The 16,986-nt window shown below is 48.9% G+C and overlaps 1 pseudogene; it reads right to left on the reverse strand.

Moving 5' to 3' along the window:
• On the reverse strand, positions 1-499 carry LOC101125868 (peptidyl-prolyl cis-trans isomerase-like 1; annotated as a pseudogene).
• Positions 500-16,986: the final 16,487 nt, after the last annotated feature.

Genomic DNA, 16,986 nt, shown 5'->3' on the forward strand with positions numbered 1-16,986 from the left:
TTACCCAGAAGGGTATGCCTTAATGATCTTCACAGCGTTCACAGGGCGGTCCTGGGAGTTTGTTTCTACCATTACTACTCGATTCACCATTCCTATCCCCTGGCACACTTGGCCAAAAATGGTGTGTTTGCTGTCGATCCACTGGGTGGGTGCGAGGGTCACAAAGAAATGGCTGCCATTGGTGTCTGGCCCTGCATTGGCCATTGCGAGAATTCCAGGCCCCGTGAATTTCAAGTCTGGATGCAGCTCATCTTCAAACTGTTTGCCATAGATAAATGCACCACCTCGACCTGTCCCTGTTGGGTCACCTTTTTGGATCATGAAATCTTTGATGATTCTGTGGAATTTTGTGCCACTGTAGTAACCTCGACGAGTCATCTCAGCAGTTCTTACAGGTCTTTGGAGCGTGCTTCCAATACAGCTCCGGTACAATTATTCCCATGCTGGTCTCCAAGTAAACATTGGGTGGCTGCCAGGAGTCTGGAGGAAGTGCCGCCATAGTGAAGCGGGCAGAATGCTTCTCTAGCAACTGCTACTTCTGGCATCGATTATCTGGGGACCCCTGCTGCTGCTGAGCACACCTCCGGTCCCCACCAATCAACCCTTTCAATGGCGGGATTTAGGGGGCCGGGACAAGGAAGAGGACGGTCCCTTCTTCCAACACCAGGAAGCTAAGGTGCCAGGCGAGAAGAAGCTGGGCGCAAGAACAAAAATGCATGCTTCATTCTAAGACATTTTTAAACTGAAGCTTTATTATCCTTTTCATCTCTTCCTATTTATTTATTTATTTTATTTTTTTGAGACAGAGTCTTACTCTGTCGCCCCAGCTGGAGCGATCTTGGCTCACTGCAACCTTTGCCTCCCAGGTTCAAGCAGTTCTCATGCCTTAGCTCCCAGGTAGCTGAGATTACAGGCGTGCACCACCACGCCCAGCTAATGTTTGTATTTAGTAGAGATGGGGTTTCACCATGTTGGCCAGACAGGTCTCAAACTCCTGACCTCAAGTGATCCACCCGCCTCGGCCTCCCAAAGTGCTGGGATTACAGGCATGTGCCACTGCACCCAGCCGATCTCTTGCTTTTTAAATGGTGTTCTTTACTTTCAAAACATGGCAAGTTTCAGAATCCTTTAAAAATTACTTTATTTGGATTGGGCATGGTGGCTCACACCTGTAATCCCAGCACTTTGGGAGGCCGAGGTGGTCTGACCAACATGACGAAACCCCATCTCTACTAAAAATGCAAAATTAGCCAGACATGGTGGTGGGTGCCTGTAATCCCAGCTACTCGGGTGGCTGAGGCAGGAGAATCGCTTGAACCCAGGAAGCAGATGTTATAGTGGGCTGAGATCATGCCACCACACTCCAGCCTGGGCAACAGAGCGAGACTCTGTCTCAAAAAAAAAAAAAAAAATTATTCAAACTGTTTCCCAAAAGAGAGGTTTTGTGTCAGTGGTCTTTCACACCATTTCAGAATCACACTTGCCTGAACATCTCAGATGGACTTGGCGTCATCTGGGCTTAAGTGACTGCAAATGATGGAGTAAAACTGTAGAAATAGGCCGGGCGAGGTGGCTCACACCTGTAATCCCAGCACTTTGGGAGGCCGAGGCAGGCAGATCCCGAGGTCAGGAGATCGAGACCATCCTGGCTAACACAGTGAAACCCCGTCTCTACTAAAAATACAAAAAATTAGCTGGGTGTGGTGGCGGGCGCCTGTAGTCCCAGCTACTCGGGAGGCTGAGGTAGGAGAATGGTGTGAACCCGGGAGGTGGAGCTTGCAGTGAGCTGAGATCGCGCCACTGCACTCCAGCCTGGGCGACAGAGCGAGACTGTCTCACAAAAAAAAAAAAAAAAAAAAAAAAAACCGGTTGAAATAATCCAACATCTTTTCTGTGAGCCAAGTCAATAATTAGCTGGGGATCCAACAGCTTTGCCTTTGTCGCCTGAAACAGATTGTCCAACAATTCCCCTGAAATTCCAATCTGTGCAATAAGACAAATACATCAATGGAGTAGAATAGAGAGCTCGGAAATAGACCCACACAAATATAGTCAACTGATCTCTGACAAAGGAGGAGAGGCAATTCAATGGAAAAAGCACAGTCTTTTTCAACAAATGGTTCCAGAACGATTGGACATACATATAACAAAAAAACTAATCCAGACACAGACCTTACATCCTTCACAAGAATTATTTCAAAATGGATCATAGACCTAAATGTAAAATATAAAATAATAGCACTCCTAGAGAATAACACAAGAGAAAATCTAGGTGACCTTGGGTTGGGTGACAACTTACTTTAAGATAAACACCAAAAGCACTCCTCTGCCAATCTGAGCAATAGATAGACCTGGATAATATGCATGGCTCCAAAAGCGTGGTGTAGCTTCCCTCTCCTGATTTAAGACCTGATGTCTTGAAGATGACAGCAAATCCTAGGAGTTGACACACTGGCATTCCATTGGAATCAGAACAGGAAAAGGAGCGAGATCCCCTAGTTCCTGGGGAAATAGAGTTGTTCCCAGCACAAAACCATAGCATAATTGGTACTTTTTTTTTTTTTTTTTTTGAGACAGTCTCACTGGCTTTGTCACCTAGGCTGGAGTGCAGTGGCGCGATCTCAGCTCACTGCAGCCTTCGCCTCCTGGGTTCAAGCGATTCTCCTGCCTCAGCCTCCCGAGTGGCTGGGATTACAGTCATGCACCACCACGCCTGGCTCACTTTCTTTAAAATTATTTTTAGTAGAGACGGGGTTTCACCATGTTGGCCAGGCTGGTCTTGAACCCCTGGCCTCAGGTGATCCGCCCACCAAGGAGTTTCCAGAAGTTGTGGGAAAGCCCCCACCCAGTCACCTACAGAGTGACTGAACAACTGATGAGAACGCCTTCATGGTCAATTGGATTATCTTTCATGTTATGGTCCTGACCTCACTAGTAAACCCAGTGTAAACTAAAAACTCACTGTGAAATCACTATTACATGACGTGAGAATCTCTACTTTTTAATCAAATTACAGATTTCAATTTATTTGTGCTGTCAGTGGAATCTTTTCTTCTTTTTCTTTTTTTTATTTTTTATTTTTATTTTTATTTTTTTGAGTCAAAGTCTCGCTCTGTGCCCCAGGCTGGAGTGCAGTGGCACAATCTCGGCTCACTGCAACCTTCACCTCCCAGGTTCAAGTGATTCTCCTGCCTCAGCCTCCCAAGTAGCTGGGATTACAGACTTGTGCCACCACACCCGGTTAATTTTTGTATTTTTAGTAGACACAGGGTTTCACCATGTTGGCCAGACTTGTTTCGAACTGCTGACTTCAAGTGATCCACCCACTTTGGCCTCCCCGAGAGTTGGGATTACAGGCGGGAGTCACTGCGCCCGGCCAGTCAGTGGAATCTTATTAAGTCAAATTGTTACAGTAGGTAGCTAGTCAGGTATGAGCAGTGCAGCAGAGTGCTCCCCACCAACACATAGACCAGGCGTGTTGGGAGACCGGCAGGTGATGGTCAGGTGGTTGTTAACTATTTCTCTTTTTTTTTTTTTTTTTTCTTTGAGACAGGGTCTTGCTCTGTCACCCAGGCTGGAGGGCAGTGGCATGATCTCGACTCACTGCAACTTCTGCCTCCTGGGTTCAAGCGACTCTCCTGCCTCAGTCTCCCAAGTAGCTGGGACTACAGGCCCGAGCCACCAAGCCTGACTAATTTTTGCATTTTTAGTAGAGATGGTGGGGGGAGGTGTCACTATGTTGGCCAGGCTGGTCTTGAACTCCTGGCCTCAGGTGATCCGCCCTTCTCGGCCTCCCAAAGTGCTGGGATTACAGGCATGAGCCACTGTGCCCAGCCACCTGTTTCTCTAAAGTAATAATTGGTCACAGCTGGTGCCAGGGAAGGACAGTTTCCTAATAGATAGAAAATACCTGAAACTGATCAGCAGCTTCCCAGTAAGATCTCAGGAATGGGGAGAAGTTATAATGCAAGATCCCAGAAGTATGCCAATATATAAAGCCCCAAGTCCAGAGGTCAAGCTGCACACTGGTTTCTCAGGTCATCCCACTTCCCTCTTCCAAGTTGTACTTTCCTTCTTTTTTTTCCCTTTCCTTCCTGTTCTAAAGCTTTTTAATAAACTTCCACTCCTGCTCTGAAACATGCCTCTGTCTCTTCTGCCCTATGCCCCTCGGTTGAATTCTTTCTTCCAAGGAGGCAAGAATTGAGGTTGCCGCAGATCCGTACAGATTCACCGTGGGTAACTCCAGGTAACTCAGATATCTTCCATCAGTAACGAAACTGTTTAATTTACTAATGAACTATTGATTAAATTATGTAACACTATTTTTTAAAATCGAGGTAACATTCACATAAATTTACATTCACAACAAATTTAAACTTCATCATTTAAGAATTTACAATTTAGGCTAAGCACAGTGGCTCATGCCTGTAATTTCAACACTTTGAGACAGGAGGCTGAGACAGGAAGATTGCTTGAGGCCAGGAGTTTGAGACCAGGCTGGGCAATATAGCAAGACCTTGTCTCTACAAAAAATAGAAAAATTAGCCAGGTGTGGTGGTACATACCTGTAGTCCCAGCTACTAGGGAGGCTGAGGCAGGAGGATCACTTGAGCCCAAAAGTTTGAAGTTACAGTGAGCTATGATCAAGCCACTTCACTCCAGCCTGGGTGAAAGGGAGAGACCCTGTCTCTGAAAAAAAAAAAAAAAAAAAAAAAAGGTACAATTCAGTGGCATTTAGTACATTCGCAATGTTGTGCAATCATCCTCACTAGTTCCAGGACATTTTCATCACCTAAAAGGAAATTCCGTGCCCATTAAGCAGTCACTCCCCATTTCAATCCTCAGCCCTCGCAACCACTGATTTGTTTCCTGTCTCTATAGATGTACCTCTTCTGGCTATTTCATATGATGGAATCATATAACAAGCGGCCTTTTATGTCTGGCTTCACTCATTTACCATAATGTTTTCCATGTTCATCTATAATGTAGTGTGTATCAATACTATGTTACTTTTTGTGACTGAATAATATTCTAAAGTATGGATATACCATATGTGTTATCCTTTCAGCAGTTGACGGACAGTTGAGTTGTTTTACCTTTTGACTATTGTGAATAGTGCTGATAAGAACATTCTTTTACAAGTTTTTGCTTAAATACCTGTTTTCAGTTCTTCTGGGTAAATACCTAGGAGTGGAACTGCTGGGTTGTTTGGTAATTCTATGTTAGACTTACTGAGGAATCATCAAACTGTTTTCCACAGTAGTAGTTGAACAATTTCACATTCCCATCAGCAACATATGAGGGTTCCAGTTTCTCTGTATCTCCATCAACACTTGTTGTCTTCCGTTTTTTTGTTGTTGTTGTTAGACCAAGTCTTGCTCTGTTCCCCAGGCTGGAGTGCAGTGCACGATCTTGGCTCACTGCAAGCTCTGCCTCCCGGGTTCACACCATTCTCCTGCCTCAGCCTCCCGAGTAGCTGGGACTACAGGTGCCCGCCACCACACCCGGCTAATTTTTTTGTATTTTTAGTAGAGACGGGGTTTCACCGTGTTAGCCAGGATGGTCTTGATCTCCTGACCTCGTGATCTGCCCGCCTTGGCCTCCCAAAGTGCTGGAATTACAGGCGTGAGCCACTGCGCCCAGCCTGTCTTCTGGTTTTTAATTTACAGTTTGCCTGTTTGTTGGTTTGGCTTTGTTATAGCCGTCCTAATGGGAGTGAAGTGGTCTCTCACTGTAATTTTGATTTGCATTTCCTTAATGACCAATGATATAGAACATCTTTTCATGTGCTTTTTGGCCCTTTGTCTATCTTCCTTAGAAATGTCTATTTAAAACTTTTGCCTTGTGTTTTGTTCTTTGTCTTTTTTAAATTTTTAAAATTTTTTCTTTGTTAATTTTTAAAAATTGTGGGCCGATTGCAGTGGCTCACGCTTGCAATCCCAGCACTTTGGGAGGCCAAGGTGGGCAGATCACTTGAGCTCAGGACTTCCAGACCAGCCTGGGCAACACGGCAAAACCCTGTCTCTACTAAAAATGCAAAAATTAGCCAGGCATGGTGGCAGGCACCTGTAATCCCAGATACTTGGGAGGCTGAGGCAGGAGAATCCCTTGAACTCAGGAGGCAGAGATTGCAGTGAGCCGAGATTGTGCCACTGCACTCCAGCCTGGGCAACAGAGCAAACTCTGTCTCAAATAAATAAATAAATAATAAAATAAAAAATGTGGTAAAAAGTACAAAATTTTAACCTCTTAATTTATTTTTGTTTTTAAATTTTATTTTAGTGGGGACAGGGTCTTGCTCTGTCACCCAGGTTGGAGTACAGTGGCGTGATCATGGCTCACTGCAGCCTCGACCTCCTGGGGTCAAGCAATCCTCCTGCCTTAGCCTCCCGTACAGGCATGTGCCACCACACCTAGCTAGTTTTTTCTTTTTCTTTTTCTTTCTTTTTTTTTTTTTTTTTTGTAGAGACGGAGTCTCACTGTGTTGCCCAGGCTGATCTCTTAACTCCTGGCTCAAGCAATCCTCCCACCTCAGCCTCCCAAAGTGCTGGGATTATAGGCATGAGCCACTGTGCCCAGCCTACCCTCTTAATTTTTAAGTGTACAGTACAGTATTGTTAATTAAATGCTTATTGTTGTACAATAGATATCTAGAACTTTTCCATCTTGTATGACTGAAACTCTGTGCCCATGAACAACTCCCCATTCCCTTCCCCCCAGCCCCTGGCCACCATTCTGCTTTTGATTTTGAGTTTCATTATATTAGATGCCTCATATAAGTGGAATCATGCAATATTTGTCTTTTTTTTTTTTTTTTTTTTTTTTTTTTTTGAGACGGAGTTTGACTCTTGTTGCCCAGGCTGGAGTGCAATGGTGCGATCTTGGCTCACCAAAACCTCCTCCTCCCAGGTTCAAGCAATTCTCCTGTCTCAGCCTCCCAAGTAACTGGGATTACAGGCATGTGCCACCACACCCAACCAATTTTGTATTTTTAGTAGAGACGGGGTTTCACCATGTTGGCCAGGCTAGTCTTGAACTCGACCTCAGGTGATCTGCCCACCTCAGCCTCCCAAAGTGCAGGGATTACAGGTGTAAGCCACCACGCCTGGCTATTTGTCTTTTTGTGATTGGCTTATTTTATCTAGCATACTGTCCTCAAGGTATGTCATCCATGTTGCAGCATGTGACAGGATTTCTTTCTATTTTGAGGCTGAATAATATTCCACTGTAATGTACATAACACATTTTTTAAATCCATTCCTTCATTGATAGACATTTAGGTTGTTTCCACATATCAGCTATTGTGAATAATGTTGCAGTGAACATAGATGTGCAAATATCTGCTGTTTACAATCCTTTTGGCTATATATCCGGAATTTGGATTGCTGGATCATATGGTAATTCTATTTTTAATTTTTTTTTTCTTTTATTTATTTATTTATTTATTTATTTATTTATTTTTTATTTTTTATTGATCATTCTTAGGTGTTTCTTGCAGAGGGGGATTTGGCAGGGTCACAGGACAATAGTGGAGGGAAGGTCAGCAGATAAACAAGTGAACAAAGTTCTCTGGTTTTCCTAGGCAGAGGACCTTGCGGCCTTCCGCAGTGTTTGTGTCCCTGGGTACTTGAGATTAGGGAGTGGTGATGACTCTTAACGAGCATGCTGCCTTTAAGCATCTGGTTAACAAAGCACATCTTGCACCACCCTTAATCCATTCAACCCTGAGTGGATACAGCACATGTTTCAGAGAGCACAGGGTTGGGGGTAAGGTCACAGATCAACAGGATCCCAAGGCAGAAGAATTTTTCTTTGTACAGAACAAAATGAAGTCTCCCATGTCTACCTCTTTCTACACAGACACGGCAACCATCCGATTTCCCAATCTTTTCCCCACCTTTCTCCCCTTTCTATTCCACAAAACTGCCATTGTCTTCATGGCCCGTTCTCAATGAGCTGTTGGGTACACCTCCCAGACGGGGTGGTGGCCGGGCAGAGGGGCTCCTCCCTTCCCAGTAGGGGCGGCCGGGCAGAGGCGCCCCTCACCTCCCGGACGGGGTGGCTGGCCGGGCGGGGGGCTGACCCCCCCCCACCTCCCTCCTGGACGGGTTGGCTGGCCGGGCTGGGGGCTGACCCCCCCACCTCCCTCCCGGACAGGGCGGCTGGCCGGGCGGGAGGGCTGACCCCCCCACCTCCCACCCAGACGGGGTGGCTGGCCGGGCGGGGGGCTGACCCCCCACCTCCCTCCCGGACGGGGCGGCTGGCCGGGCAGAGGGGCTCCTCACTTCCCAGTAGGGGTGGCCGGGCAGAGGCGCCCCTCACCTCCCGAACGGGGGCGGCTGGCCAGGCGGGGGGCTGACCCCCCCACCTCCCTCCCGGACGGGGCGGCTGGCCGGGCAGAGGGGCTCCTCACTTCCCAGTAGGGGTGGCCGGGCAGAGGCGCCCCTCACCTCCCGGACGGGGCGGCTGGCCAGGCGGGGGGCTAACCCCCCCACCTCCCTCCCAGATGGGGCAGCTGGCCGGGCGGAGGGCTGACACCCCCACCTCCCACCCAGACGGGGCGGCTGGCCGGGCGGGGGGCTGACCCCCCACCTCCCTCCCGGACGGGGCGGCTGGCTGGGCAGAGGGGCTCCTCACTTCCCAGTAGGGGTGGCCGGGCAGAGGCGCCCCTCACCTCCAGAATGGGGGCGGCTGGCCAGGCGGGGGGCTGACCCCCCCCACCTCCCTCCCGGACGGGGCAGCTGGCCGGGCAGAGGGGCTCCTCACTTCCCAGTAGGGGCGGCCGGGCAGAGGCGCCCCTCACCTCCCGGACGGGGCGGCTGGCCAGGCGGGGGGCTAACCCCCCCACCTCCCTCCCAGATGGGGCAGCTGGCCGGGCGGGGGGCTGACACCCCCACCTCCCTCCCGGACGGGGCGGCTGGCCGGGTGGGGGGCTGACCCCCCCACCTCCCTCCCGGACGGGGCGGCTGGCCGGGCAGAGGGGCTCCTCACTTCCCAGTAGGGGTGGCCGGGCAGAGGCGCCCCTCACCTCCCGGACGGTGGCGGCTGGCCAGGCGGGGGGGTAACCCCCCCACCTCCCTCCCGGATGGGGCGGCTGGCCGGGCAGGGGGCTGACCCCCCCACCTCCCTCCCGGACGGGGCGGCTGGCCGGGCGGGGGGCTGACCCCCCCCACCTCCCTCCCGGACGGGGCGGCTGGCCGGGTGGGGGGCTGACCCCCCCACCTCCCTCCCGGACGGGGCGGCTGGCCGGGCAGAGTGGCTCCTCACTTCCCAGTAGGGGCGGCCAGGCAGAGGCGCCCCTCACCTCCCGAACGGGGGCGGCTGGCCAGGCGGGGGGGTAACCCCCCCACCTCCCTCCCGGACGGGGCGGCTGGCCGGGCAGGGGGCTGACCCCCCCACCTCCCTCCCGGACGGAGCGGCTGGCCGGGCAGAGGGGCTCCTCACTTCCTAGTAGGGGTGGCCGGGCAGAGGCGCCCCTCACCTCCCGGACAGGGCGGCTGGCCGGGCGGGGGGCTGATCCCCCCACCTCCCTCCCGGACGGGGTGGCTGCTGGGCGGAGACGCTCCTCACTTCCCAGACGGGGTGGCTGCTGGGCGGAGGGGCTCCTCACTTCTCAGACGGGGCGGCTGCGGGGCGGAGGGGCTGCTCACTTCTCAGACGGGGCGGTTGCCAGGCAGAGGGTCTCCTCACTTCTCAGACGGGGCGGCCGGGCAGAGACGCTCCTCACATCTCAGACGATGGGCGGCCGGGCAGAGACGTTCCTCACTTCCTAGATGGGATGGCGGCCGGGAAGAGGCACTCCTCACTTCCCAGATGGGATGGCGGCCGGGCAGAGACGCTCCTCACTTTCCAGACTGGGCAGCCAGGCAGAGGGGCTCCTCACATCCCAGACAATGGGCGGCCAGGCGGAGACGCTCCACGCTTCCCAGACGGGGGGTCGGCCGGGCAGAGGCTGCAATCTCGGCTCTTTGGGAGGCCAAGGCAGGCGGCTGGGAGGTGGTTGCAGCGAGCCGAGATCACGCCACTGCACTCCAGCATGGGCGCCATTGAGCACCGAGTTAATGAGACTCCGTCTGCAATCCCGGCACCTCGGGAGGCCGAGGCTGGCAGATCACTCGTGGTTAGGAGCTGGAGACCAGCCCGGCCGACACAGCGAAGCCCCGTCTCCACCAAAAAAATACGAAAACCAGTCAGGCGTGGCGGCGCGCGCCTGCAATCGCAGGCACTCGGCAGGCTGAGGCAGGAGAATCAGGCAGGGAGGTTGCAGTGAGCTGAGATGGCAGCAGTACCGTCCAGCTTCGGCTCGGCATCAGAGGGAGACCGTGGAAAGAGAGGGAGAGGGAGACCGTGGGGAGAGGGAGAGGGAGAGGGAGAGGGAGAGGGAGAGGGAGAGGGAGAGGGAGAGGGAGAGGGAGAGAGCTCTATTTTTAATTTTTTGAGAAACTGCTGTACTGTTTTCCATAGCAAATGCACCATTTAGAATCCCACAAACAATGCGCAAGGATTCCTATTACTCCACATGCTCTCCAACACTTATTATTTTCTGTTTTTTTTTTCCTTTTTTATAGTGAGCCTCTTAATGGATGAAGTGGTATCTCATTGTGGTTCTGATTTGCATTTCCCTGATGATTAGTGATGTTGAGCATCTTTTCTTGTGTTTGCTGACCATCTGTATATTTTCTATGGAGAAATGTCTATTCAAGTCTGTTGCCCAATTTAAAATAAGATTATTTAGTTTTGTATTATTGAGTTATAAGAGCTCTTTATATATTCTGGATATTATTCCCTTATCTGATATATGGTTTACAAATATTTTCCTCCCATTCTGTAGGTTGCTTTTTCACTCTTTTGATTGTTTCCTTTGCTGTGTGAAAGTTTTTAAGTTTGATGTAGTTCAATTTGTCCTATTTTTGCTTTTGTTATCTGTGCTTTTGGTGTCATATACAAGAAAGCATTGCCAAGTCCAATGTCACGAAGATTTTTCCCCTATGCTTTCTTCTAGGAGTTTTATAATTTTAGGTCTATATTTAGGCCTTTATTCTGGATTAATTTTTGTATATAGTATAAGATAAGGATTCATCATTCTTTTGCATGTGGATATACAATTTTCCCAGCATCATTTATTGAAGAGACTAATCTTTCCTCATTGTGTAGCTTTGGCACCCTTGTCAAAGATTCTTTGACCATATAACATGAGGCTTTATTTCTGGGCTCTCTATTCTGTTCCATTGGTCTATATGTCTGTCTTTATGCCAATACCATACTATTTTGATTACTGTAGCTTTGTAGTAAGTTTTAAAATCAGAAAGTAGGTGTAAATCCTCCAAATTTGTAATTCTTTTGGCTGTTTTGGGTCCTTTGATATTACTCATGAATTTTAATTTTTTTTTCTATTTATCAAAAAAAATGCCATGGGGATTTTTGAGAGGGGTTGCATTGAATTTGTAGAGTACTTTGAGTAGTATGGACAGTTTAACAATATTAAGTCTTCTAACCCATGAATATGGGATGTCTTTCCATTTATTTGTCTTTTTAAATTTCTTTCAGCAATGCTTTGTAGTATTCAGTTACAAGTCTTTCACCTCCTTGGTTAAGTTTATTCCTAAGTATTTTATTATTTTTGATGCTATTGTAAATTGTTTTGTTTTCTTAATTTCCTATTCAGATTATTCATTGTTAGTATATAGAAATACAAATGACTATTTTGTATACAAGTGTTTATTTTGTATCCTGCAACTTTACTGAATTTGTATGTTAGCTCTAACAGTTATTTTGTTAGAATCTTTTGTGGAATCTTTAGGGTTTTCCACATTTAAGAGCATGTCATCTGTGAATAAAGATAATTTTACTTCTTCCTTTCTAGTTTGGATGCCTTTTATTTCTTTTCTTGTCTAATTGCTCTGGCTAGGACTTCCAGTACTATGTTGAATAGAAGAAGCCAAAGTGGGCATCTTTGCCTTATTCCAGATCCTAAATTTTCCTTTAAGAAAAGGAAACCTTTTCCATTTTCATTTTTTTTTTTTTACCTTTGAGTATGCTGTTAGCTGTGGGCTTTTCATATATGACCTTTAATGTGTTGAGAAAACTTCTTCTTTTTTTTTTTTTTTTTTGATACAGAGTCTTACTCTGTTGCCCAGGCTGGAATGCAATGGCACAATCTTGTCTCACTGCAACCTCCGCCTCCCAGGTTCAAGTGATTCTCCTACCTCAGCCTCCTGAGTAGCTGGGATTACAGGCATGTACCACCATGCCTGGCTAATTTTTTGTATTTAGTAGAGATGGAGTTTCACCATGTTGGTCAGGCTGGTCTCGAACTCCTGACCTCAGGTGATCCACCCACCTCAGCCTTCCAAAGTGCTGGGATTACAGTCATGAGCCACCGCACCCAGCCAGTAATTTCTTTATAATCCTAGTTTGTAGGGTGTTTTTTAATCATGAAAGGGTGTTTAATTTTGTCAAGTGCTTTTTCTGCAACAATTAAGATGATCATGTGATTGTTGTCCTTCATTCTGTGTATTACATTTATTGATTTTTGTGTGCTGAACCATCCTTGCATCCCAGGGCTAAATCCCACTTGGTCATGATGTATGAACTTTTTGTGTGCTGTTGAATTCAGTTTGCTAAGATTTTGTTGAAGATTTTTGCATCAATATTCATCGAGGATATTGGTCTGTAGTTTTCTCATAGGATCCTTGTCTGCCTTTGGTATCAGGATAATGCTGGCCTAATAAAATGAGACTGAAAATGTTCCTTTTTCTTTAATTTTTTTTTGGCAGAGTTTGAGAATTGTTAATTCTACTTTAAATGTTTTGTAGAATTCTCCAGTGAGGCCATCCAGTCCAGGGCTTTTCTTTTTTGGGAGGCTTTTGATTACTAATTCAATGTCTTTACTACTTAGAGGTCTGTTCGGATTTCTATTTTTTCATTATTTAGTCATGCTGCTTATATGTTTCTAGGAATTTATCCATTTCTTCTAAGTTTTCCAGTTTGTTGACATATAATTATTCATCATAGTCTCTTTCCATTTCTGTGGCATCATTTATGAAGTTTCCTTTCATTTCTAATTTTAGTTATTATTTCAGTCTTTTTTTTTTTTTTTTTTTTTTACTGTTTAAGGTATATTGTCTTTTTTTTTTTATTGATCATTCTTGGGTGTTTCTCGCAGAGGGGGATTTGGCAGGGTTACAGGACAATAGTGGAGGGAAGGTCAGCAGATAAACATGTGTTAACACAGGTCTCTGGTTTTCCTAGGCAGAGGACCCTGCGGCCTTCCGCAGTGTTTGTGTCCCTGGGTACTTGAGATTAGGGAGTGGTGATGACTCTTAACGAGCATGCTGCCTTCAAGCATCTGTTTAACAAAGCACATCTTGCACCGCCCTTAATCCATTCAACCCTGAGTGGATACAGCACATGTTTCAGAGAGCACAGGGTTGGGGGTAAGGTCACAGATCAACAGGATCCCAAGGCAGAAGAATTTTTCTTAGTACAGAACAAAATGAAAAGTCTCCCATGTCTACCTCTTTCTACACACAGACACGGCAACCATCCGATTTCTCAATCCTTTCCCCACCTTTCCCCCCTTTCTATTCCACAAAACCGCCATTGACATCATGGCCCGTTCTCAATGAGCTGTTGGGTACACCTCCCAGACGGGGTGGTGGCCGGGCAGAGGGGCTCCTCACTTCCCAGTAGGGGCGGCCGGGCAGAGGCGCCCCTCACTTCCCCGACGGGGAGGCTGGCCGGACGCGGGGCTGACCCCCCCACCTCCCTCCCGGAGGGGGCGGCTGGCTGGGCGGTGGGCTGACCCCCCCACCTCCCTCCCGGACTGGGCGGCTGGCTGGCCGGGCAGAGGGGCTCCTCACTTCCCAGTAGGGGCGGCCAGGCAGAGGCGCCCCTCACCTCCCGGACGGGGCGGCTGGCCAGGCGGGGGGCTAACCCCCCCACCTCCCTCCCGGTCGGGGCGGCTGGCCGGGCGGGGGGCTAACCCCCCCACCTCCCTCCCAGACGGGGCGGCTGGCCGGGCGGGGGGCTGACCCCCCCCACCTCCCTCCCGGACGGAGCGGCTGGCCGGGCAGAGGGGCTCCTCACTTCCCAGTAGGGGCGGCCCGGCAGAGGCGCCCCTCACCTCCCGGACAGGGCGGCTGGCTGGGCGGGGGGCTGATCCCCCCACCTCCCTCCCAGACGGGGCGGCTGGCCGGGCGGGGGAAGACCCCCCCACCTCCCTCCCGGACGAGGTGGCTGCCGGGCGGAGATGCTCCTCACTTCCCAGACGGGGTGGCTGCTGGGCGGAGGGGCTCCACACTTCTCAGATGGGGCAGCTGCCAGGCGGAGGGGCTGCTCACTTCTCAGACGGGGCGGTTGCCAGGCAGAGGGTCTCCTCACTTCTCAGACGGGGCGGCCGGGCAGAGACGCTCCTCACATCCTGGACGGGGCGGCAGGGCAGAGGTGCTCCCCACATCTCAGACGATGGGCCGCCGGGCAGAGACGCTCCTCACTTCCCAGATGTGATGGCGGCTGGGAAGAGGTGCTCCTCACTTCATAGATGGGATGGCGGCCGGGCAGAGACGCTCCTCACTTTCCAGACTGGGCAGCCAGGCAGAGGGGCTCCTCACATCCCAGACGATGGGCGGCCAGTCGGAGACGCTCCTCGCTTCCCAGACGGGGGGGGGGGGGGGGGGGGGGCGGCTGGGCAGAGGCTGCAATCTCGACACTTTGGGAGGCCAAGGCAGGCGGCTGGGAGGTGGTTGTAGCGAGCCGAGATCACGCCACTGCACTCCAGCCTGGGCGCCATTGAGCACTGAGTTAACGAGACTCCGTCTGCAATCCCGGCACCTCGGGAGGCCAAGGCTGGCAGATCACTCGCGGTTAGGAGCTGGAAACCAGCCCGGCCGACACAGCAAAACCCCGTCTCCACCAAAAAAATACGAAAACCAGTCAGGCGTGGCGGCGCGCGCCTGCAATCGCAGGCACTCGGCAGGCTGAGGCAGGAGAATCAGGCAGGGAGGTTGCAGTGAGCTGAGATGGCAGCAGTACCGTCCAGCTTCGGCTCGGCATCAGAGGGAGACCGTGGAAAGAGAGGGAGAGGGAGAGGGAGAGGGAGAGGGACAGGGACAGGGACAGGAGGGAGAGGGAGAGGAGGGAGAGGGAGAGGAGGGAGAGGGAGAGGAGGGAGAGGGAGAGGAGGGAGAGGGAGAGGAGGGAGAGGGAGAGGAGGGAGAGGGAGAGGAGGGAGAGGAGGGAGAGCCTTTTTTTTTTTCTTAATCTAGCTAAGGGTTTGTCTTTTGCTGTTATTTTCAAAAAACCAACTCTTAGTTTTGTTGATTTTCTTTCTATTGTCTCCCTATACTCTATTTTGTTTATTTCCACTCTAATCTTTACCATTTCTCTCCTTCTGTTAACTTTGGGTTTAATTTGTTCTTTTTCTAGTTCATTGAGGTGTAAAATTAAATTGCTGATTTGAGATCTTTCTTCATTTTTAAATATAGGCATTTACAACTATAGATTTCCCTGTTTGCACTGCTTTTGCTGTATCCCATAAGTTTTAGTATGTTGCATTTTAGTTTTTATTTATCTCAAGGAATTTTATAATTTCACCTGTGATTTCTTCTTTGACTAATTAGTTATTTCCACATATGTTATGTAATTTCCACATACTTGTAAATTTTCCAGTTTTCTTTCTGCTATTGATTTCTACTTTCTATTGTGGTCATAGAAGATACTTTTTATGATTTTAATCTTTTAAAACTTATTGGAACCTGTTTAGTGTAATCCTATTTTATAAATGTCCATAGTCTCTTCTGGTTTTTCTTTATGTGAACATTTAATATTATAATATTATGGGAAATTAAATGTTAACAAAACATTTAGTTCTGAAAAAAGAAATTATAAACTCTAATCAGTTGTATATAATATACTTTTGTATGGTTCAGGGTAAAGTTGCATATCCAGTGATAATATAGTATATGGACTTTTTTTTTTTTTTTTTTCGAAACAAGGTCTCACTCTGTTGCCCAGGCTGGAGTGCAGTGGTGTGATCATAGGTTACTGCGGCTTCAAACTCCTGGGATCAAGTGACCCTTCTATTTCAACCTCCCAAGTAGCTGGGACTACAGGCAAGCACCACAATGCCCGGCTAATTCTTTAATTTTTTTTTTTTTTTTGAGGTAGAGTCTCACTCTGTTGCCCAGGCTGGACTGCAGTGGTGCAATCTCGGCTCATTGCAACCTCTGCCTCCCGGGTTCAAGTGATTCTCCTGCCTCACCCTCCCGAGTAGCTGGGATTACAAGTGCGTACCACCATGCCCTGCTAATTGTTGTATTTTTTGTGGAGATGGGGTTTCACCATGTTGGCCGTGCTGGTCTCAAACTCCTGACCTCAAGTAATCCACCTACCTCAGCCTCCCAAAGTGCTGGGATTACAGGCGTGAACCACCACACCTGGCCAGTTTTTTTATTTTTAAACCAAAAAACATTTTTTCATTAAAAAAAAGTATGTATTCACTTGAACCCGGGAGGCAGAGGTTGCAGTGAGCCAAGATCTGGCCACTGCACTCCAGCCTGGGTGACAGAGTGAGACTCTGTCTCAAAAATAAAAATAAAATTATAAAATAAGATAATAACATAAAAATAAAAATAGAAAAGTATTTAAGGCCAGGCATAGTAGCTCATGCCTGTAATTCCAGCACTTTAGGAGGCCAAGGTGGGTGAGGATCACTTGAGGTCAGGAGTTCAAGACCAGCCTGGCCAACATGGTGTAACACCATCTCTACTAAAAATACAGAAATGAGCCGGGCGTGGTGGCTGGCACCTGTAATTCCAGCTACTCCGGAGGCTAAGCCAGGAGACTAGCTTGAACCTGGGAGGTGGAGGTTGCAGTGAGCCAAGATCGGGCCACTGCACTCCAGCCTGGGCGACAGAGCAAGACTCTGTTTCCAAAAAAACAAAAACAAACAAAAAAGTATTTAGAACACATAAAACAAGGCCACAT

This window comes from Gorilla gorilla, chromosome 12, assembly GCF_029281585.2.
Source record: "Gorilla gorilla gorilla isolate KB3781 chromosome 12, NHGRI_mGorGor1-v2.1_pri, whole genome shotgun sequence".
In the NCBI taxonomy this organism is placed as follows: Eukaryota; Metazoa; Chordata; class Mammalia; order Primates; family Hominidae; genus Gorilla; species Gorilla gorilla.